Below are 23,052 nucleotides of genomic sequence, written 5' to 3'. Positions count from 1 at the left end.
GTATGCTTCTTATGGCTTAAACCAATTTCATTTGTTGGTTGCAGTGCCCTTTAAAAATTCTTGCTCAGTAGTGCCCAGTTCTCCCTTTTTCTCTCTCCTTTTTCTTTTTCAGAGCATTGTTCAACTACTATATTATTCAACTTTGGTTTCTTTATCTGTTGCTGTGCCAGACTATTTTTGTTATTTCTTTGGTGCTCCCCTTTCACTGTGGGTGCTTTAGGCTGCATTCTATTGCAGCATTCCGTTCCTCCCATGTTGCTGACATTTGTTTTGGTCTTATTCCAGTGCTGTCCTCGTTTTCCTCTGGTTCCTAAAATAAGCTTATTTTACAAAAGAAACACCCAGTCGTTTTTGCTCAATGCTCATGAAAGCCACAGTATGCCCTTTCTGGTAGAATGTAGCTAAACCTAGATTGCAATGATGTGATCTTACTTAGCCTCCCATCGCATCTAGAGTCTCTCTCTCCAGGGCCCCTCGCTGCCAGCACTCACATTGTTGCACATAGGACATTGCTTATCTCCTTTATTGGGGCCATAAATCTTCTCAGGCTGCTCTGCTCCTTGAAATGCAAGGCAAGACTGCTTGCAAGACTTGTCATTCTGTTTAATTAAAAAGAAAATACTTTTCCAGCCTTATTTTCCAATTTCTGTTCACAACGCGAGGTAGTGCAGTCATCTCATCACCTGACCTCAAGGGCTTGTGATTTCTGATGCTCTATCAGCCTTTTACGGCACCGTTGCAAATTTTGCAAAACGCTACATACATTTAAGATGGTTGATTAACCATCAGTATGTTCCAAAATATATGTATGGTGCCTTGTTGCTAGAAGGCACTGTGCACATGCCGTGCTATAAAATTTATGTGCCTTACTGGCCATTCAGTAATAGTAGACTATTTTATCTAACTGGCAGAAGTACTGTCCCCACTTACATTTTACTCATTTTGACTTTCTTTACTGGCCCTTGTGAAATGCAACACCACACAATTCAATGCCACACAATTCCACACCACTTAACAAAAGTCCAGTCCACACAATTCCACTCCACACCACATAATTCGATGCCATATCACATAATTCCACTCCACGACACACAATTCCACTACACACCACATACATCCAATACACACCACAAAATTCCACATTGTATTGTATTGTATTGTAATCGTATTTATATAGCGCTTACTACCCCTGACGAGGCGTCCTAGCGCTTTTCGATGAGTAGTACGCTACTCCGGAACCCAACAAAAATTAGTGATGGATTAGTATCATTTAATAATGAGTACAGTTTTAGTATTATTATGAGTTAATTTGAGCTGTGGATATGAGAGTTTGTTAGTTAGATTGACTGGAGTAATGGAGGGGTGGAGAAGGAAAGAAATCTAAAAGTGTTAATTGGGAGTATATCCTTCATTTACTAAATCCAAAGGCTTGGGATGAATAAAGGGGGGGGAGGGGGGAAGAGTATGTGGAAGGGTTAGGGAGAGCATAGTAGCAGGGTGAGATGAATGCAGGAGAATTTAGTAGGGTTGTGTGGGAGGTCACAGAGGTAGAGTGAGGTTTGGTGAGTTAGAGGTGGAGGTGGAGGGAAGAGCTTATGCAGAGATATTTAGGAGATGAAAGTGGTCGAAGGGATTTGGGATGAGTCAGAGTGAGAATGGAGGATAGTTTGATAGAGACATGACATAAGAGTGATGAAAAATGAGAGCAGAAATTCATAGATCTATGAAAAGGGCAAACCGGGGCACTCCAAACGAAGAGAGTCCAAAAGTCGGGTGACTTAGTGTGGAAAAGTTTTTAATCCTCAGTAATTGTTCGTTGAATCATAGTTCAAAATTGTTTGTATCCACATATGAAAAAGTATATAGCAGGTTACAATAGCAAACTGACTCCTCAGAATGAGCAGGCATAGATGAGCAACAAAACAGCCAACACGTGTTTCGTCCTCTCGGACTTTTTCAAGGCAAAAATAAAAGGATCCAAAGTACTGTAACTGTGTTCCTTCCAAATCAATACCGAATGTTCCTTATGCGTAGTGACTTCAAAATCCAAAATGCATGCCCCCCAGTACGGGACATGCAGACAAACGAACAAGTCTAAGTAGACCCTGTCTGTTTCTAACCGTAACGTTCGGGAAGCAAAAAAAGGGCGTATGTCCTTGCCAATGCAGCGTCTGATAACGCTGCCGTTTCACCATATGAAATTCATAGATATCTAGTATAACAACCCAAAAAACCAGGAGCCATGCAATGATCCACAACATGCCAAGCACAGAAACAACATATACACAAGTACAAAGCAAAGACATTGTGATTTCTAGAGTGCTAAAAATGAGGCATAACTATAGTGAATACATACACAGGCCTTGTGATAGACTTAGAAGAAGAATATGTCCAAGTGCCCTCAGAAGAACAAACACAATTCTTCAAGCAGAGGACTATCATGCACTAGCCACTGGCTAAGTCAAAAGGACTTGTACAGCACAACAGAAACAGGTATATGAAGCAGGAGATAACGCAGGAAAGCTCCTAGCATGGCTCAGTAATAGGGAAAAGGTTAAAAATCACATCAGGGTGGTAACAGCCCCGGACAGCACAAAAGTCTCAGGGAGGACATAGTGACAGTTATGGCAGACTATAAAAGCAGAGTTTCTATACACAACCGATGCCTGAACTGCAGCAGTTATTCTGAGATTACCCATCAAGGAGGCTGGAGAGGGACAAGGCCCTGGAGCGCGAAGGTGACTTAACTGAGGAAGAGGTGCACTTACACAGTTGCAGTCTGGGAAAGTGCCGGGCTGAAACAGGCTTCTGACAGAGTTTCTCAAGAAAATGTCAAGCATAATAAAAAACAAGTTACTTATCTGTACACCTCAGTTCTCAAGTATTGATATCTTTCATAGATTCACATGCCTGAATCTTTCCCATCACCACGGTGTGAGCCTCCGGTATTTAGAAGTAAGTCATATTTTTTCCAGTACATTACAAAACACAGAGGAATCAATTTACATTGTTATCCAATTCACATTGTTTAAATAGACCCAAAACGTCAGTCAGAGACCAGACCTGAACCACTCTTCCTTACAGGTCCACTATAACTCAGATTTCGAGCACTAGTGTATCAACTATTACACCAATGAGATACAAGTCTAAACTGGGAGGTGGGCGGGTAGCAAGTGAATCTATGAAAGATATCAGAGTGTATAGGTAAATAACTTTTTTTTTTTTCAATATTGAACCTTTCATAGAATCAGAGTAGCTAGCAGTTAAGAAGCATTAGAAAGGAGGAGGGTTAGGCGAAAACTCTCCAAAGAAGGGCAAAGGATGTACGACATGAACCACTGTAACCAATAGACTCAATAGATGACACAGTGGTGACAGAAGCAATAACCATACATCCTTGTAAATATACAGGAAAGAAAAACAAGGGAAAAAACTACTTGTATCTTAATTAAGAGAGGTGACTTAAGACTGCCTATCCAACAGCAGCATCAGCTTTTCATGCTGAATCCAAACGATAATGCTTGGTAAACATATGTACATTTGACCATGTTGCCTTTTGTAAATGTCTGGAAGTGATACTCCTGCAAACAAAGCAGTGGATGTAGTCGTTTTTAGGTCAAGAGCACAAGTGCTCTTGGCCTGTTGTGATCTATCTGTGGGCTTTTAACCACGCCCATCACTATCACTCGTTGATGGACTTGCCTTTCAAAAATCTTTTGTTAGTAAATGCTTTACGTTTGTCCGTCCTTGGGGCAGTTTTGTTACCACCTTGGCCATCGACCCTGTTACATGAGTAACTGCATGTTTGCCGATATATTTGACTGCAAGATAACTTTTTTCCTTTTTTGTCTCTCCTTCGTGCTCATGGCCGTTGTGGCGCTTTCAATCGGCTCGCTAATGGCAACGGTTTTATTTTCAATTTATGTGGCAAGAAACATCCAGTTAAGAATTTACAACGCTAATAGCTCTAACCCGAGCAAACGCAAGACCCATAGCATTGCAAATGCTTGTTCTGTTTGAATGTGCAGTGATTTTTGTAGACAGTGGTATTTTTGCTTTGCTGTGGCAAAATGCTATTGTGGCCAACACCAACAGGCTATACTGCTTTTTGAAAGTGCATAACCTTTTAGGGAGATGCTAAAGAGATAAAAAAGCTGCTCCAATTTCCTGAATGCTTTCATTCTGTGAATACAGAACTTCAAGTAGCGCTTTACATTCAAAGAATGGAGAGCTCTCTCTGCCTCAGAAGAAGGGTTTTGAATGAACTTGTCATTCTGTCAAAAAAAAATCAAGTGAAAAGAGGTTGGAACCCTCGGTATAAACTTAGGGTTGGTCCTTAATGCTTTATCCTCTCTGATTTGTAGAAAAGGTTCTGACTGTAAGAAAGCCTTCATTTAACTGTCTTCTGGTTCATGTAAGGGCCAAAAAGAGTGCAGTCTTCAGGATACATACTTTAAATCCGCTTTATGGATTGGTTCAAACAGTGCGCTATTAAGTTGGGAAAGAACAGCACTGAGCTGGCAGAACTGTATTGCTAGAGGTCTTTCTGGTGGGAAGGCTCTAAACAAGCCATTCATTAATTATTTGACAAGTCTAGTGGACCACAGGAACATTTCTCCTGTTTGTGTTCTGAATCTGGAAATTGCTGCAAAATCCTAATAAATAGGCCAAACTTGACTTGGCTAGGTAAAGAAGATATGGTAGTAGCTGTTCTGGAGAAAAGCTAAAAGGATGCCTTTTATTCCTGATACACCAACAGCAACATCTTTTTCACTTTGTTGTATAAGATTTATTAGTTGAACCAGCTCGTGACTGTTCTGCTACAGCTTTGCATTCCTTTGCATATTCAGAGAACCGAATTGATTGTCATGAGGTGCCATGCCGACAAATTGAGAGAACTCAGTTGAGGGTGCAGCACTTAACCGTTGCTCATAGAGATCAGGTTCTCTATCGGCTGAAACTGGATGGAAGGACACACCGAGAGGAGGAGGAGTTCTGTGTACCAATACTGTCTCAAGCATGCAGGTGCTATGAGAATGCAACAGCATTGTTCTGACTTCACCTTGTGTATCTCTCTGGAAAATTAAGAGAAAGGAGGGAAGGCATAAGTGAACATTCCTTTCCAAGTATGTGAAACGCATTCCCCCACAATCCCATCTGCTTGCAAAGATTTAGCATTTCCTGTTGAGTCGCAGAGGTCTAGATTTAGGGTATCCCATGTGATGGGGATTTGAGACAGCTGATGATGATTCAGTTCCCATTCATGGCATAAACTCGTTGTCATGCTTAGCGAGTCTGCCCAATCCTTCTCTAAAATAAGGGACAATATCTCTGCATTCAACCTCAGTCCTAACAACTTCAACAGCTGTTGACAGGCCATCATGGGTTTTCACACAGACAGGATTGGTTGACCCCTTTACCAAACAGTTGTCCAAGTAGGGGGAAAACCTGGTGACCACCAGCGCCATACACTTTATGAAGACCCTGGGAGCTGAACGCAAGCCGAAGGGAATTACTTTGAACTGATATTGGCACCCTGCCACCTCATAAACCGCTAATGTTTCACATGGATGGGAATGTGAAAATATGCGTCCAACAGATAGAGATGGCATGAAACCTCTGTTGAACAGCAACAGAATCTATTGCAGGGACAGCATTCAGAAAGGCTGTTTTTTTTATTATACTTGTTTAGCTGCCGGAGATCCACAACCTGCCTTCATTTCCCAGACATTTTCTGCATGAGGAAGAAGTTTGAATAGAAACCTTTGCCTCGGTGTTGAGAAAGAACTTCAATAGCCTTCCTTTGAGAGTAGCAGCTCTATCTGCTACCTCACAAGAGTAATAAATTCCAGGGTGTGACCATGATGGATTACGTCTAACACCCAGTTGTCTGAAGAGATGCTCTTCCAATGATCGTAAAAAGTGGAGAGATAGTGGGACAATGGTTGATGGTGGGTTTGCGAGGTGACTGGTGCCTGAGAAAACATCACTGTCTTCTTGAAAAGTCCTCGGTCTTTTCCCCCACCCAGAGGACTTCTTTGCGCTGGTTGCTTTGTGGAGATATTTCTGTACAACTGTTGCTCAATGTACTATGAATGATAGCCCTGTTTGAAATGTGGTTGAAATCTGTGAGATCAGTAAAAGGGAAGCTGTGAGAATTGCCCTCTTTCTCCACAAAATGACTGAAAACACATCTGTTGAAACGTCCCAAATGAACGTGTCTTATCAGTATCAGCCTTGATGGCCTGAAGAGCTTTATCCACATGCTTACCGAATAATTTCTCACCATCGAAGGGCATGTCGAGGATTTTAGCCTGAACCTCAGGGCAGAAGGAGGTGGCTTTTAGCCTACCCTGCCGGTACAGTAGTGCAGCATCTGCCATCTGTCTAAATGCGGTGGAGGAAATGTCCATGGCTGCGTCTATCATATGAGAGGATGTTTTGGCACCTTCTTGCAGAATCTCTCTAGCCTCCCTCTTGCCTTCCAGAAGGAAATCCACAACAGCGCTAGGTCAGACCACATCTGACTGTCATAGCGACCTAGGATGGCCAGTGCATCAGAAGCTCTTATGGAAGTAGCAGCCATTGCTGCAAAATATTATCGAGCCTCCTGCCCTCCGTATCTGGTGGCGCACAGCATCTTATCGAAGGATTCCTGGAGCATTGCTGTGCCGCTTGCATCACCATTGAATCCGAACGAGGATGTAGTATCAGTCAGGCTGCGGAAGTGTCTGGTGCCTTATACTTCTTGTCTAGCTGGGGAAAGACTACAGTGACCGGTGCTGGGGTTCTCATAAGCTTAAGGCCTTCTTCCCAAATTTGATTAATAACTGGGATTGGTCTAACAGACTCCTAGCTGAGTCCTTAAAATTATAGAGGAAATATTACATCTGTTTTGCTGAGAGAGGCAGGTCTAATGTCTTAGAGGCACGCTCCAGCAAATCACAAAAGCCGCCTATGTCCTCAGGAGGAGAACTTGCTGGCGAAGGAGAAGGTGATGAAGGGCCAATATAATCATCCCATTCCTGACCCGATGTAGTACGGTCCCCAAGTAGCTCTCCTTCCTCCGGTCGCTCATTCAGGTTACTGTTGATGTAATCATCCCTGATTGTGATGGAAGGTAACACCGTTCTGCCTTCCTGTTGATGAACGGGCATTGGGCTTTTAGAAAAAGCAGCCATGGCTAGAGCTTCTGAACAGGTTGTAATTGTAGAAGCTCGCACCTTTGCTTCCAGGAAATGTCTGTAATAGTCTTTAATCATGTGTCTCAAGTCCGTGACTAAAGAGATGGGCATTTAAATAATATCCTGCCCTGATCCTTGATGCTCTACGTAGGACTCCTCAACAAGATATTGTTCCCTGAAAAGAGTCATACTGTGGAGAGACAGCACGTCAACGTGACAAGAAAGAATACTCTCCTTCAAGAGAAGTAGAAGTGTCCCTTGTGGGATCATCACCTCCCTCATCCGTATCCTGGAACTTTAATTTTAGTTGTGAAGGACTATACGCTGGACCAAAGTGTCCTTAATCTCCTGATTGATTATTTTATATCCAGCAGAGGCGCATAAAGCAATGGAGAGATGTTATTTAGGGATGTCAAGTCCAGTTTGAGATGCAGAGATAACTGCTCTGAAGAAAGTTTAGCTTTTTCCTGTCTTGGCGCTGATGCTGTAAATGAACAGAATGTTTTCTTAAGGAAACAGCTACCGACAACAGCTGCGACGATGGAGATTTAAAAGCTGTTGCTGATTGGATTGCCATAGTCGACGAAGTTGTCGTCAGGGGTGCCATTGTCGTCGACATAGTTGGAGTGATCATCAGTATCATCACTGGAAATGACCAGGAACGTACCTGTTGATGCTGGCCTCAGACGCCGCTGCCATCAACGGGTCATTCAATGATCTGATTTTCATCGATGATGATTGTTCCTGTGGAGTGACTGGCACAGGAGAAGGGGTAGAAGGCCTCTTGTGAGTAGAAACTGAGGAGGACTCCTTAGTAGAAGATACCAGATCCAGAGAGTTTTTCATTAGACTTTGATCTCTTAGAGTCCTTCACGTCTGAGCCCTCATTTTTGCGCTTGCCCTCAGGTGGAGACCACCTTGGATCCTCAGCCTTCTGAGAGCCAGATTCCGATCTGGACTATTGCTTTTGGAGCCATAACAACAGTCTGGCTTCCCTGTCTGAGCGCTTTGGCAGAATAGGTTCTGCAATACTTGGATTCTTTAGGCGCATGCTTTGGATATAGGCAATGCATGAGGTTATGATGTTCCTCTAGAAAAAAGCCTGGGTTTTCCACAAAACTTTTATGTTCTTAATAGTCTTCCCTTGGAGCCTTCTGACATGACATGGTTAGAGGAGAAGCAGTCCAAAGCTTTCCTTACAAAACTGGAAACAAAAGTGAGCAGACCTCAGGGAGACTCACACACAATGTGCAATTAGAAATCTGAGGTATGGTAGCCGTGTAGGGAAGAGTGCTTCAGAGTCTAGTCTATGACTGGCTGACGTTTGGGTCTATTTAAACAATGTCAAATAGTTAACAATGTCAATTGCTTTCTCTGTGTTTTGGAATGTATTTGCATAGTAAATACCAGAGGCTCCCACCATGATGATGGGGGAGATTCAAACATGTGAATCCATCCATGAAAGATTAAATATTGAAGAACTATACCACTACATGAAATGTACGCTGAGGCATATAGCAGGGGAGAACTCCACAAGAACCTATGCAATGACTGCTATGCTCATACTAATCCCAAAGGTAGACAGATGGACTGTACCAGCAAATGTCACTACTCAATGCAGACACTAAAGTGTAAGCCAAACTAATGGCAAATAGCCTTCAGGGTGTGATCTCGGATTTGGTGCACCCAGACGGGAACAGTTTTGTACCCCAAAGATCTACCAAATTAAACCTTCAGCGCCTCTAAGATAACAATGCCGCTGCAGAGGGGATAAGGCGCCACTGCCAGTGGTATCGCTAGATGTGAATAAGGTATTCAACTCCATTAAGAGGGCCTTCTTATTTGCAGTTATGGAAAAAAAATTGTGTTTGGACCTAAAAAAAAAATGTATATGGTCCAAACTCCCCTATACAAACCCCAGAGCATGAATTAAAGTAAAAGGGGTCCTCTCCAGGGAATTCCTCAACAAAAGAGCTATGTGGCAGGGGTGCCCACTATCACAGATGCTATTTGCACTGGTGATAGACTCCCTGGCGGATAGATATGGGCTGATATCCAGACATAGGTCTGGCAATGGGGCGGATTCATGGGAAGAACACATCCCTCTGTATGACATTAGGCGGAACCAGAAGCATCCCTTGTAAGATTAGGGATAAACTGGGAAAAGTCTCTGATCTCTGACAGGGAACTGGGCAATAAACAAAGACCTACCCATGCCACTCCAGGATGCCACAAAAACTTTATAAGTATTTGGAAATATGAATATCACAAGATTAGAGGACGCACTATGGAGACAATCTGGCCCTCAGCTCTATGAACCGGAGAAGGACATAAATCACTGACAGGCACTACCACTTTCTATTATGTGCGGCACTATTTAAAATGTCTGCACTCCCAAGTTTTAGCTATATACTGCAAAACTGTTCATACGCCATCTTGGATGCTTTCTTCCTCATCATAAATAGATTAAGGTCCATACTCTGGCTGGATGGTCTACCACTGATTACAGTGTCCACCCTCCAAAACTCTATGACAGGGGCACAGCGCTACCAAACATTTGTAGATATTACATGGCAGCCCAGGTGAGCATTGTAAACAAATGGGGGCATGCACCACTAGAGAATCCTGCATTTAGAATGGACCGGGCTAACCCGGGGAAAAAAAGACCACCTACGTGCACTCGATGGAAGAAGGGTGGAGGCAACAGTCAATCCATCTAGCATAAGCTGAATAGAGAAATGGGGTGAGAGTAGACTAAAAGCGAAAACACCCCTGTCGGTGGGTACAAGACTTAGCCTGGCACAAAGATAACAGGGTATAATAAAAAATAAAAAAAAGATACATTATAGGCATCTCCTCCCTGGATAATGCATGGGATGAATACAGTATTGTACCCTATTAGCACCTACAGGTCGAATATGATATTGAAATGACAAACCTTTAAATACTTATAAATACACCACAGATTACAATTAAAGATCCGACCAGGAGAGGAAACCAAAGAAGACTTACTCTTAGACAGCAGGTTACAAGATGGATTTGCGACTATGAAGGCTATCTCACTCACGTATGGCACACTGATGAGGATCAGACAGGGAGAAATACAACAGCCAAGAGAACGTTGCAAGAGAGACCGAGGGGAGTTGGATGATGACGACTGGAGGGATGTTCTACAATTCCCAAGAGATGTGGCCATAAAGGTGAGTTTCCGCTTAATCCAATTGTAAGCCCTACATAGAATTTACTGTATCAGTGCCCTTCTGCACCAAATCTGTAGTGCCAGGGTTGACAAATGCATGTGGAACTGTTGTGTCCTTCAAACTATACGGAAATTCCCTTAACTCCAAACATATTGAGAGGGAGGGATACAAACACTAGAACAGGTCACAGCACTACGTACTGATACTCAAGCTCCCTTAGAACTACTGAGAATCTGGAGGGATTCATACAAACGATTAACCATCAGCCTTGGAGCCAAAGAAATCAAGCAAAAGTGGGGCAGCACACTATGCATAATGCTACAAGCCTGGACAGGAGGAATGGACAGGTGTAGGGCATGAGGAAAGGGGGTCTATGATGAAAGATGCCTCAAACAATTTGGAGAAAAAAAATACTGGAGGTTTTGGGGGGGGGGGGAGGGATGGGATCTAGTGAAATGGAGGCCTTGAAAAGAAACAGATGGTGGAGCAGGATGCGCCAGGGGAGAGTCGCTGCATTGTTTTGTGATTTATTACCTAACTATTTTGTCAATTGAAAATCCAAATAAAATGTATTAAACAAAAAATGTTTACAAAAATCAGGGTCATTTGTGACTGCACTTGTTTATCACTAAAGGTATGAGAGGAATTGGTCAAAAAGCATATGCAATTTCCGTGATCAGTCTAATCGACAAGGCCTTCCCCTGGAAGCATTGGTGTAGGAGGCTAAATCTGAAGTCTTGATACTTTACATTTTATGGAGTTGCAAATCAATATCTGGAGTACCCCGCTGACGGAACATCTCTTGAAGCACTTGTTCAAGTAGGTCCCATTTGTGTGATATGGATGCATGTCTGCCTTCTTCCCTCAGTTTCTACCACTGGCAGGTGTATTATTATTTTTTTTAAATCAAGGGTATTCTGCTCTGAGTGGGCCATTTCCAGATCTCCTGGCCTAGTTTTGATAGCAAACTTGCCTCTCCTTTCTTGTTCCGATAGAACATTGTGGTTGTGTTTTCTGCTTCAGGAAGACCGTTTCAGCTTTCCATAGTCCTCTGATTTTTAGATCTCCCATTTGCGCTCCCCAGATCATGTGGGATGCATCTGTGGTGGCTTTAATGGCCTGCCTAATGTTATGTTGTCCACTTTCCACCAGGTCATCTCTTCCAGCACCTTTTGCATTACAACCACCAGATTGTCCCCACACTCTTGCCTGTTACCATTGGTTTTTAGCCACTCTTGAAGTGAACTCATATGTAGTCTTGCATGTGGGATCAGAGGGATGCACAAGGGCGCCATGTGCATCATTTTCCCCACAATTTTCACTGTCAGAGACTACACATTGCAGTAGCAGCAAAGCCTGTTTTGTGATTGTTCGAATCCTCTTGAGGGTAGAGAAGGCTCCAGTATTGATTCTTGCTCCCAGGAAAATGTTAAGACTCTCCAGCTCTGTTGAAAACTTTCATCGGTTGATCGTGAATGTTAGTCTGTGAAGGGTGTCCAGGACTGTCCTGATGTTCCTTTTGTATTGTATGAGCTTGCGTTGATTTGCCAGTCATCTAGGTACGGGTAGAAATGTATCTCTTTCCTTCTTAGGTAGGCCACCACTGCAGCTAAACATGTTAACACTCTGGGTGCTGACTTGATTACAAAGGGGAATACTCTGAATTCATAGTGGTTCTTGTTGACTATGAACTTTAGGTAACGTCTGTGTTTGTGGTTCACAGGAATGTGTAGGAAAGCATCCTTTAGGTCTTTGGTTGCCACATAGTCATTTTCCCACAGCTGTGAGATGACCTGCAGCAGTGTGGTCTTTTTAAATGTTTGCATCTGCATAAACTTGTTTAAGAAGCAGAGGTCCTATTTTAGTTTTAGAGACTTGTTCAGTGTTGGGATGAGAAAGTATGCAGAGTAGTTTCCTTGATAGATTTTTTCTAATTTCTCTCTATAGTCCCCTTTTCTAGGGGTTTCTGCACCTCGTGTTGCAGGCAAAACCGCTCCTTTTCCGAATGAGTGTTCTTTGGTCTGAAGACACTTTCTGACATGACTCTCCTCCACTCCTATTCTGCCCCCACTGGTGTTACATGGTGGGGCGGTTGGTAAGAGCAGTCACTTGGTTGAGGAGCTGGCCTCTTCCTCTCACACTGCCCCGAAAGGGCTGGTGCTGGACTGCTTGGGGCGGTCACTGCTGTGTGGATTGCTGCTGTAGCAATGCATGGTGGTAGGGTGACTGGAAGCCTTCTTTTCCAGTTGGTCTCCTCATGGGGATTGTCTCTCTCTGTTGGTGACCTTGAAACCGCAAGGCACCATGGCCTTGGTCAAGTCATTGCCCTTTCTAAGCTGTTGAAGTGTGTCATTCACCGATGAGCTAAATACATGTTCTCCAGTGAAGGCTCATTGATGATACTGCATGCTCCTTACTCCATAACCCCAACACCCGTAGCCAGGCATGCCTCCTCTGGTTTGTGCCTGTGACCAGCTATCTACAGGCTGTCAGGGGCACCAAGGGCAGATTTCAGGCACATGCTGGCGATGGTCTTCCTCTTTTCTACTAGCACCATTGCCTGCCTTTGGAAATACTCTGGGAGGTGTTTCATCAATTCTCCCACTTCGCCAATGTTGGTGTGTGCATCTATTTAGGAAGGCGTTGAAGTTAGTAATCCTCCACTGTATAGCTGCACCTCTCTCTACTTTTCATCCCTCCATCTCTGCTATGTAATTAATTGCCACACCACATAAATTGCCTTCACGCCACTCAACAACACATACCCCTTCTCATAATTACACTCCATTAAACACAATCCCACTCATCATAATTCCACTATACACAATACCACATAATTCCTATCCACATAATTCCAATAAACATAGATCCACTACACAATTCAAGCATACACAATTCAAAGCCAAACAATTCCATGCCACACAATTCCACTCAAACCCACAAAATTCCACTCCACCCCACATAATTGCAATCCACACAATATAATTCAACATCATTACACATAGTTCCAATCCAAGTCACTCCACATAAATCCATACCATACAACATAATTACACTCTGGTGCTATTAAATTTCAGCGCTCCGAAAAGCAAGGTTGCGTACTCTTGAATCCACCCCGGGCCTCTTTAAACAACTGCCAGACACTCTGTTCCCCTGTAACCCTCCTTTGTGGGTTCCTGCTTTCTTCCTTTGTGAGCTTTCCATCTTTCACTTCCATTGTCCTTCCCCTTTGCATGTTTTCCCTCTCTTGCTTACAGAAAATGTCTGTCCACTGGCAACCACAGGATCAAATTAAGCACTGGGTGCTTCCCCTCGTTCACCAGGTCTGTGCATCTCCAGTGTCTTAAGGTCTCATTGTGATGAGTTGTTTAGTGTGTGTGTGTGTGTGTGTGTGTGTGTGTGTGTGTGAATGTATATATATATTTGTTTGTGTGTATGTATATCCCACAATTCAGCGTCTTTTTAAGTTCTCTCATGGCTGGAACGTTTGTTTTACAGCTGAGAGTAGTTTGTGTTTTAAGGGCCTTGTTTGTAATAGTATTGCAGTCGGCCTGTAAGGCCTGAAAATGGGTAAGGCACTACGCCTTCTTGGGGTTAGATATATGGTTACACTGCATTACTTTCTGCCATTCTGTTTTCATGTTGTGTCCTCTAGGGGCTGACTATATGGTTACATGGGCATGTTTTTTTTTTTTTTTACAAATTTTATGTTCATTATGGTGTCCTCTAGGGGCTGTTCTGAGCATTACATTCAAGATACTACAATATTTCCTGCACTCGGAATCTTGCCCCATAATGCTTTGCGGGCATTCCCTTTACAAAACATTTCTGCCCATAACTCACCGTGTGGTGGTCCTAGGACAGTGCGACCACCATCAAAATTTTCAGCACAACATACTCTGTCCAGGGCATCTATGGGTACCCCACTAGGTCGGGAGGGACAAAAATAATAAACACCCCCTACCCCTCACAACAGTCAGTGTCTTTTTAAGTTTTCTCATGGCTGGAACTTTTGTTTTACCGCTGGGTGTAGTTATTGTTTTAAGGGCCTTGTTTTCATTATTATTCTAGTAGGCCTGCTAGGCCTGAAAATGTGTAATGCAATACACCCTCTAGTGGCTAAATATATGGTTACACTGCATTACGTTCTGCCATTCTGTTTTCACATGGTTATGCCCTCTAGGGGCTGACTATATGGTTACATGACCATGTTTCTTACAAATGTTATTTTTATAGTGGTGCCCTTTAGTGTCTTTTCTGAGCATTACAGTCAAGATACTACAATATACGCTGCACTTGGAAACTCACCCCATAATGCTTTGTGGGACATTCCTTTTACAAAACATTTTTGCACATAACTCACCGCACAATGTGCCCTTTCTGTCCCGGTCATTTCTGTGTCCCCACACTAGATTGGGGGACCCCAAAATAATAATATAATAAATAATGAGGACAAAGGTAAATAGAAGTGCTTTAGTTATATGCAGGGCCACTGGTATTATGTAGCAGACGGGACCAAAATATGCAGCAATTTATGTGGCATGAAAAGTCCAGTTATGCATTTACAATGCCAATAGCTCGAACTCTAGCTGTTGCGATACCTATTGCATTGCAAATGCTTGTTTCTTCCTGCCCACGCTTCCAAAGAGGAGGAGAAATAGCACAGATTTGAACTCAGAAGAGCTTTTATTCTCTTATTACATGTTAAGGACTGAATTCCAATGCCTGTCCAAACCGGTGTTTGCATAGAGATCAGAATTACAAGTTGTGTGATAATTATCACACCCTCACGTTTTTCCTTGTTAAATTCTGGTAGTTCAAAACTGCTGAAATTTATAAGGAGAAAAGGCCTGGAAAAAAAGTAAAACATGCGGAATTTGGTACGCTAAAAACCAATTCCGCATGTTATGTCTCATTTTCTTGTTGAGATGTTAGAAAAGGGATACGTACCACTTTAGGACTCAGGAGTCCACCTCCACCTCTCCTAAGGGATTCATGGAATTTTCAGCTTTATCAAAGACAGTACCTATTTTTCTTCTACGTGCGCAACCAGCACTTACCCCCTTTCCAGTTACCTCAGAACTGCACAATGTTGTCTACATTTTCTAAAAAATGTTTTCTTTACTGCAATAAAGAATTAGGCCTGGCATGTCATTTGGGCACAGTGATGCCCTTTTATTCCACTGCAGTATTTCTAAAGCTCCTAATCTTTCCATGTTACCACCAGAGGCCTCATAGTGCCCAAGTTACTGTTCACTGACTGTCAGGGCTTCAGGAGAGACCGCTCAATTTTGTATCCACTGCGGCTCACCTGGGCCCCACCTTCACAATATGTTAGAAGCAAGCAGCCTTTCCAGTCCTTTCTTCAGCGACCAAACCTTGAGAACCATGGCATGCAAGTACTCCAAATCTGGTTTCATTCTTTGCTACTGCGTGTGTCGATTATCTGTTCCTCTGCTCCCTCCAACTATTGTAGACTAACAATATGTGTCCTTGCTTCCTGCCGCAGGCCTAAGGTGCATGTTAGCTTGCCAGCGACAAAGGGCAAGCTCTCATAGCTTTGGTAGGCTCAGTCAAGGCTATCAGACCAATATTTCAGGATAGGTAGAAGGATTTATGCCGTCAAGGGGTCTTCGACAGAAGGCTTCGGACCAATATTTCAGGATAGGTAGAAGGATTTATGTCGTCAAGAGGTCTTCGACAGAAGGCTTCCTCAGGTTCTAGCTCCCAACCAGTCTCCGTAAGTGTCTTATCCAGGTGACTGGCTGACACCTGTTCAGTATAAGTCAATAAGGACGCTCAATGAAGGACCACACGCCAATTATAAATTCAATTTAGCTTTACTAGAATTTCAGGTAAATGTAGGCATTTAGCACATTAACAATAGTAGAATAAGAATAACAGTGAAAAGCATCTATTTATATATAAGTACACTACAAAGAACATCTATGCATATATATAAGCAAAGAGTTCATTGACAGATATAGGTTCTAATTAACTGTATACCAAAATGCATCACACTACGATATTCAGGAAGAAAAATATAAATGAGTTGAATACTTCAGATAAGCTTTGATTTACTGCACACCAAAATGCATGTTTCAATTACTGCAGCAGGCTCACACTACGATGTTTAGAAAGCAAAATATAAACAAGCTGAATACTTCAGGTTATAAACACAGTGCAAGCATAAATAATCAATCATAATAATAGAGCAGAGAAACAAAGGCCTTTCATCCCTGTGTGGAACTTAACTTAGTCCACGAAATGCTGGGAAGCCCTCTACCGCCTGCTTGGACCTATCTCCCCCTCAAGCATCACGGTCAGCAAAACAGGAAGGCAGCGCTGGGCCATGACAGCTTTCACCACTCCATCTGTGAGCTTCCAGGCCCTCACCCACACTTCAGTGCTTAAATAACTCGAAGCTTCAATTCTATCTCTTTCTGGCATTTTCTATCTATGTTATCAGCACTTGACTGCTCTGCCCTTCCCCAGCCTTTGTTTTCATTCCATCTTCTCCCTGTACTCTCGTTCTCAAGGTTGGGACAGAGTCTTCTACACAAACAAGTTTGAAAATAATATCATGAATCATGAACTTTTCCACGTAGTTCGGGGGGTTTCAGCAGGCATCACGCTCCTCTATATTGCTCAAGCTAATTAACCCTTGGTGTCACAATGTCTTCCGCACCTTTCCCTATACTGATCACGCCACCCCTTAGATGAGCGTGATGCATGCGAAATGGAAATCATTTACTTTGACATTCCGCTAGCTAGGTTGCTACTAATACTGGTCAGCGTTATTCTAAGCGCCTGCATCTTAGTATAAAGCTGTCTTGTGCATACATATAGTCTACATAGTATAGTCATTAACGTAACACAGACAATCAATAACCAAATTAGCTGTTGTAACACTATATTTAGCGTCTTCATAGCTCCTAGTGCCAGCCTAAGAAAATGTCATACCAATGATGCTCAGTGATTTGCTGGATGCATGAAGCAGTGTGTATAAGCTGTTTAGCGTTTATGGTCATTAGTATGGCTGTATCCTTGGTGTATTTAGCTGTCATATCAAATTTAGCAAAGGTAACTTGTGTGTAGTGCCTGATTGCTTCAAATCTGGGTAACTTAACAACAAGCGAGATGTTCCACTCTAACTGCACACGCATTTGCGTCTGTAATGTGGTTATGGTGAACTTAGTCGGTCGGTACAAGATGTGAGTGCTTATGTCAGTAATGCGGGTAATATTGCACATACACATTACTTGCTCTCCGGTGGTTTGTATAAATCCGTTAATAAGTAAGGGATGATTAATGACATAACATATGCTCTCTGTCCCTATCTGATATAAGTCTGTGCCATTCAATAGGATAAGGTAACCATTCACATTCTACTGGTATTGTGTGAAGACATGGATCTAGCACCCGTCCAGTGTGTGTACATACCCAATCCACTTTTTTGTCAGTGTGAGGTATCCACCATTCTTTTACTTATCACTACGGGGAGCAATATAAAGGGGCACCATATGCCCCAGCTATCAAGAACCCTAGATCTCTTCAAATGCGTAACTTTGGCAAGGGCCATAGCTGTGGTGTCCATGGTGCACATAATGGATCATACTTTGAGACATTCCCCTTGGCAATATTTATCTGTAACACAATACGATTAATTATGCTTGCATGCAGAGCTTGCTTACATCCTATTCTATATTGAACTATAGAAACGTTGTTTAAGTTGCTAACCATGCGTCTTTCGGTTACATAAAACATGAAGGCTGGTGGTTTGGAGTATCAAACTCCTTTGGTTTCATTGTTCATTGTAACGACCACCATGTGTCCTGGTATCACAATATTTACATATCATGTTTAGCATATAACTCAAAGCCTGTACTGTTGCTGGCGTCCCCTGCACCTCGTTCAGTCCTTTGGCATGTCGGATTTGCTGTCCAGTTACCTTCTAGGTCACAGCTTTGGCAGCCATCCACTTGCCTCCAGGTACCTCCACGTTGCAAAGTGAAACATTTCCCTGGTCATCAGTTACTTTAGCGGCTTGAGGTGCACAAGTGACATGAAGGTCCGTAACGACATTCTCTGCTATCATCAACGCAGATGTCATCGTTTACGACCATGGGGTAAGTCTCACTGCAGGTACAAATATAGGTACATTAGAATTCTTTAAAAGTACAATATACGTACTCCCCACCCCATGACTCAATAGCTCTCCTGCCTCTGGCTTTTTCCCTGGATGGTTCACCCATACTTTTCTTCCTGTGCTTCCAAATCCTCCCTCACCTCTCCGGGTGTTATCAGCGGGGCAGATCTTTCTTCAATGTGGGGGGTGTACGCTTGTTCACAAATCACTTGTGCAAGTCTGTCATGTGCTGATAACTTTTTTAGCTGTTCTTTCACCAATCCATTATATCTCCGAATCATGCCTGCAGCTTGTGGATAATAACTAAGGTACACAATCCACCAAATACCCTGTTCCTGTATCCAGCCCTGCACTGTTTTCCCTGAAAAGTGTGTGCCCCTATCTGTTTGGATCTCATCAGGTGCCCCATAATGTTTTATCAGGTAGTTTACCCCTCACAAAGTGGACTTTTGATCTGCAGACTTACAGGGCATACCCAGCATAAGGCCAGAGTAGGTGTCCACCATGGTCAATACGTAGCTTTTGTCTCCTCCTTTTGGTAGCGGCCTGATGTAGTCCAATTGCCACACCGTAGCAGCTGCAGTTCGTCTTCTGATATGGCCGCTAGGCTTCTCTTGCAGGGGCATTTGTCTAATCTGGTTGCATATGGGGCCCTCCTTTACTGCTTGTTGCACTTGTTCTTTAGTAACTGGAATTTGTCGTTGTTGTACCCATGCATAAGCGCTATTCTCTCCTAAATGTCCGGATGTTGCATGGGCCCTGTTTGCTAAAGCAGCTTCAGCGTCCTCCTTGATGACCACCGTTCGCGTTTTGGCCATTTGATCTGCGGTGTTGTTGAATAGAGATGCAAGTGAGGTATTCGATGGGCAATGGGCATCCACATGCCCCACATAGATTTGACATTTTTGCCCTTCCTGCCACATCTCTTCCCATAGCTGCTCACCTCCCGAAATGGGGGTGCCTTTAATTTTCCATCCATACTTGCGCCAAGTCGTGGCCCAGCTTACTAGTCCTTGGTAAGTGGCCCGACTGTCAGTGTACACAAATGTTTTCTCTCCGATGGGGGCTTGTTCGATCACTGCTGCTACCCCCTGCAGTTCTGCAAGCTGGCTTGATTCATTATCCTCTTCTCGCAGCAACATCGTTTCTGTAGTAGGCTGGAATGCAATTGTTTGCCATTGTCTTTTTCCTTGATAGTACCGGGCGGTACCATCTGTGAACCATGCATTTTGCTGTTCTTCTTCGGTGAGTCGTTCAAAAGGTGGGGCTGTCATAACTGGTGAGGATTCCATTTCAGAGGGCTCTGGCGCAAGGGCCATTGCCTGCAAGTCCACTGCCCCTAGCTTATCTTCTTGTAACTTCGACACTCCTGCTGGTCCCGGTTTTGCCCTGTGCTGCAGATTCCATTTCCACTTCACAATGGCAAACTCCTGCGCTCTGCCTACTTTATTGCCAACCCCTCCTTCTCTTGTCCAACCTAGTAAGGGGACCCATGTTTTTAAGGTGACCGGTCGATCATCAGTTATGCGTTCTATTTCCACTAAGGCCCAATCTTGTGGCACCCTCTTTTTTCCCTGCCTCTGCCATAGGCTCCACATCACTACATCATCTACATCATCCTGTACTATAATTTCCAGCTCAAACTGGTCTCCTTCTGTGATGGGCCTAACGTAAAAGGATTCTGTAATGCATCTTTTGCTCCAGTGTCCCACAATCTCACCAACCATTTAAACAAAGGCTCTGCAGGCATCTGCCTAAACATACGGGTTATCTCCAACAACTCACTCTGCGTATAATCTCTTACCAAACGAGAATTCTGTATTTGCCCACCATTCACTCCCTTTTCACCTTCAATTTCACCTACACGTCCTTCTCCACTTACAACTCCACCTAGTTCTGTTACACGTACTTCCACCTCATCCTCCCAATTCCGGTCATCATTGTCTGAGACTGTTCCATCCCAAGTATATGGATCCCAATTTTCTATGCGTACCAATACCCTCACTTGCACAGTTGAGGGTATTTTAGACTTCTGCCTACTCTTCTGTTTGCGTACCAGTGCCCTCACTTGCACATCCAAGGGCATTTTAGGCTTCTGCCTACTCTTCTGTTTGTGTACCAGTGCCCTCACTTGCAGAGTTGAGGGCATTTTAGGCTTCTGCCTACTCTTCTATTTTGCTACTCGTACTGCTAATGCGGTGCACCTTGCCTCTATTTGATCACCCGAGTCACTGCACCTTCTATGGTCTCTTTCATAAGTAACTGCCTTTCCTGCAAGGCTGCAACCTCATCCCGCAGTTTTCTTATCTCTGCATCTTGTGTTAATGTTTTCCTGTATACTGTATGGAGCACAGACAGGAAAAGCCATCCCACTTGCCCTGCTGCTTTCAGCTCCAGCTTCGCCCCTCTTAGCTTCACACTCTCAACCGCATCTTCCACTAAGAGAGGAGTCACTTTCTCATCTAATGCCTCCCATAACACCGGCGCTGCCCACCGGTTCAGGAGTCCTGCCACACCAGAGAACGGGTCAGTTGCTAACCACCTGGGAATGGATCTGGCTTCTGCCCCATCCTGTCTTCCACTCTCTGCCTCACATTTCTTACGTCCACAAAGAGGCATTATTGACTTATACCCCACTCCTGGTACCAAAATGTCTTATCCAGGTGACTGACTGACACCTGTTCGGTATAAGTCAATAAGGACGCTCAATGAAGGACCACACGCCAATTATAAATACAATTTAGCTTTACTAGAATTTCAGGTAAATGTAGGCATTTAGCACATTAACAATAGTAGAATAAGAATAGCAATGAAAAGCATCTAATTATATATAAGTACACTACAAAGAGCATCTATGCATATATATATAAGCAAAGAGTTTATTGACAGATATAAGTTCTGATTAACTGTATACCAAAATGCATCAGACTCCGATATTCAGGAAGCAAAATATAAATGAGTTGAATACTTCAGATAAGCTTTGATTTACTGCACACCAAAATGCATGTTTCAATTACTGCAGCAGGCTCACACTACGATGTTCAGGAAGCAAAATATAAACGAGCTGAATATTTCAGATACGCTTTGATTTACTGCACACCAAAGTGCATGTTTCAGTTACTGCAGCAGGCTCACACTGAGCAGAGAAACAAAGGCCTTTCATCCCTGTGTGGAACTTAACTTAGTCCACGAAATGCTGGGAAGCCCTCTACCGCCTGCTTGGACCTCTCTCCCCCTCAAGCATCACGGTCAGCAAAACAGGGAGGCAGCGCTGGGCCATGGCAGCTTTCACAGTAAGGTATTGTATTTTTTAACAAAAAGGTTTGAAAACATGTCAGACCAGGAGTAGAGGTAAACTGATTTAGGAGCTACAAATCTCCAACAATACGCCCATCAGCAACCAGTTTCAGGAACTGACAACTTAGAGCTTGAATTAGAGTTTGGCGGAGGGGAGCCAATACATTACCTTGCTGAGTTCAATAAACTGTAAAGTCCCTTATTTCATCTGTGTTGGTAAGCTTGTGTCCAGTTTTATTTTACTGTTTGACGGAGAGTCTGTATGGTGTCATGGTCAGCATCCATCCTTATTCATGAGTGCGAATCCAATATGAATATAATAAATTGAAATAACATTTAATCTGAATATGCACATAATATTTTTGAAATGCGGTGTACTGAAGGAAACCGATATTGTACGGCTAATCCGTGTTGTAGAAAAGAGGATAATGGGCACATATTACAGTGCTATAATGGGTAGACTATGTTGAGCGACGAGAGGTGTTTTGGTTGTGCCGTTCTCAGTTTGTTTTGATTGTACTCTTTGCTTTTAAATCCTCTTCCACGTTCATTGTTTGTCCATGAAGTATTTGTAAATGAGCAATTTGTGACCAGAAATATTTTCACTAAAAGAAAAGCCTATGTTTCATAACATTTTTCGATGACTACTCTGTTTTGCTGCAAATTAGTTCTTACCCTCCAACGTTATAAGGACTCTGATTTTGTATTTTCTGTCAGTTAATATTTTTCAGAGAGGTTGGTCTTTTCCTTGCTTTTCTGGCACTGGGACTTAAGTCAGCAACGGCTTTGTTGCCGGCCCCTTGTGGTGTCTGTCAGCCTCTACCTGTGAGGGTAGCCATGCTGCTCTCCTGGAGTCATTATGTCATATGTGACACCTGGCCAGCATAGCTTAAACATTTTCAGGACCACTCTGACACCTAGGCATATTACTAGTTGAGAAATCCGTGTGTAAAGATGGTATTACTCAGTCATATCATTACTGAAAGTAAGTTTATTGTTTTTATATTATTACTGCATTCATTTTTGTGATTTTCTCTCGCTCACCACTGTTCACGTGTTAAATGACTGGTCTAGAACGGAATAGAGGTTGGCCCTCCTGAGCTTTGGTACTCTTCGGATATTGAGAGGCCATAAGAGGGCAACAAGAGAAGCAGGTGCAATCCATGCATTTCAAAGTCTTTACTCAGTATATGATGCTAAGCTGCACTATTGTTGAAAGTCC

The 23,052-nt window shown here is 43.1% G+C and overlaps 1 protein-coding gene across 2 annotated transcripts in view; it reads left to right on the top strand.

The window, feature by feature from the left end:
• The window catches only part of ULK4 (unc-51 like kinase 4), a 1,615,551-nt gene that overhangs the window by 852,544 nt on the left and 739,955 nt on the right, over positions 1-23,052 (top strand). The gene's annotated exons all lie outside the window — the stretch shown is intronic.

This window comes from Pleurodeles waltl, chromosome 10 (genome assembly GCF_031143425.1).
Source record: "Pleurodeles waltl isolate 20211129_DDA chromosome 10, aPleWal1.hap1.20221129, whole genome shotgun sequence".
In the NCBI taxonomy this organism is placed as follows: Eukaryota; Metazoa; Chordata; class Amphibia; order Caudata; family Salamandridae; genus Pleurodeles; species Pleurodeles waltl.
Note: the sequence above shows the minus strand (reverse complement) of the source record. Positions and strands in the feature narration are given on the sequence as shown.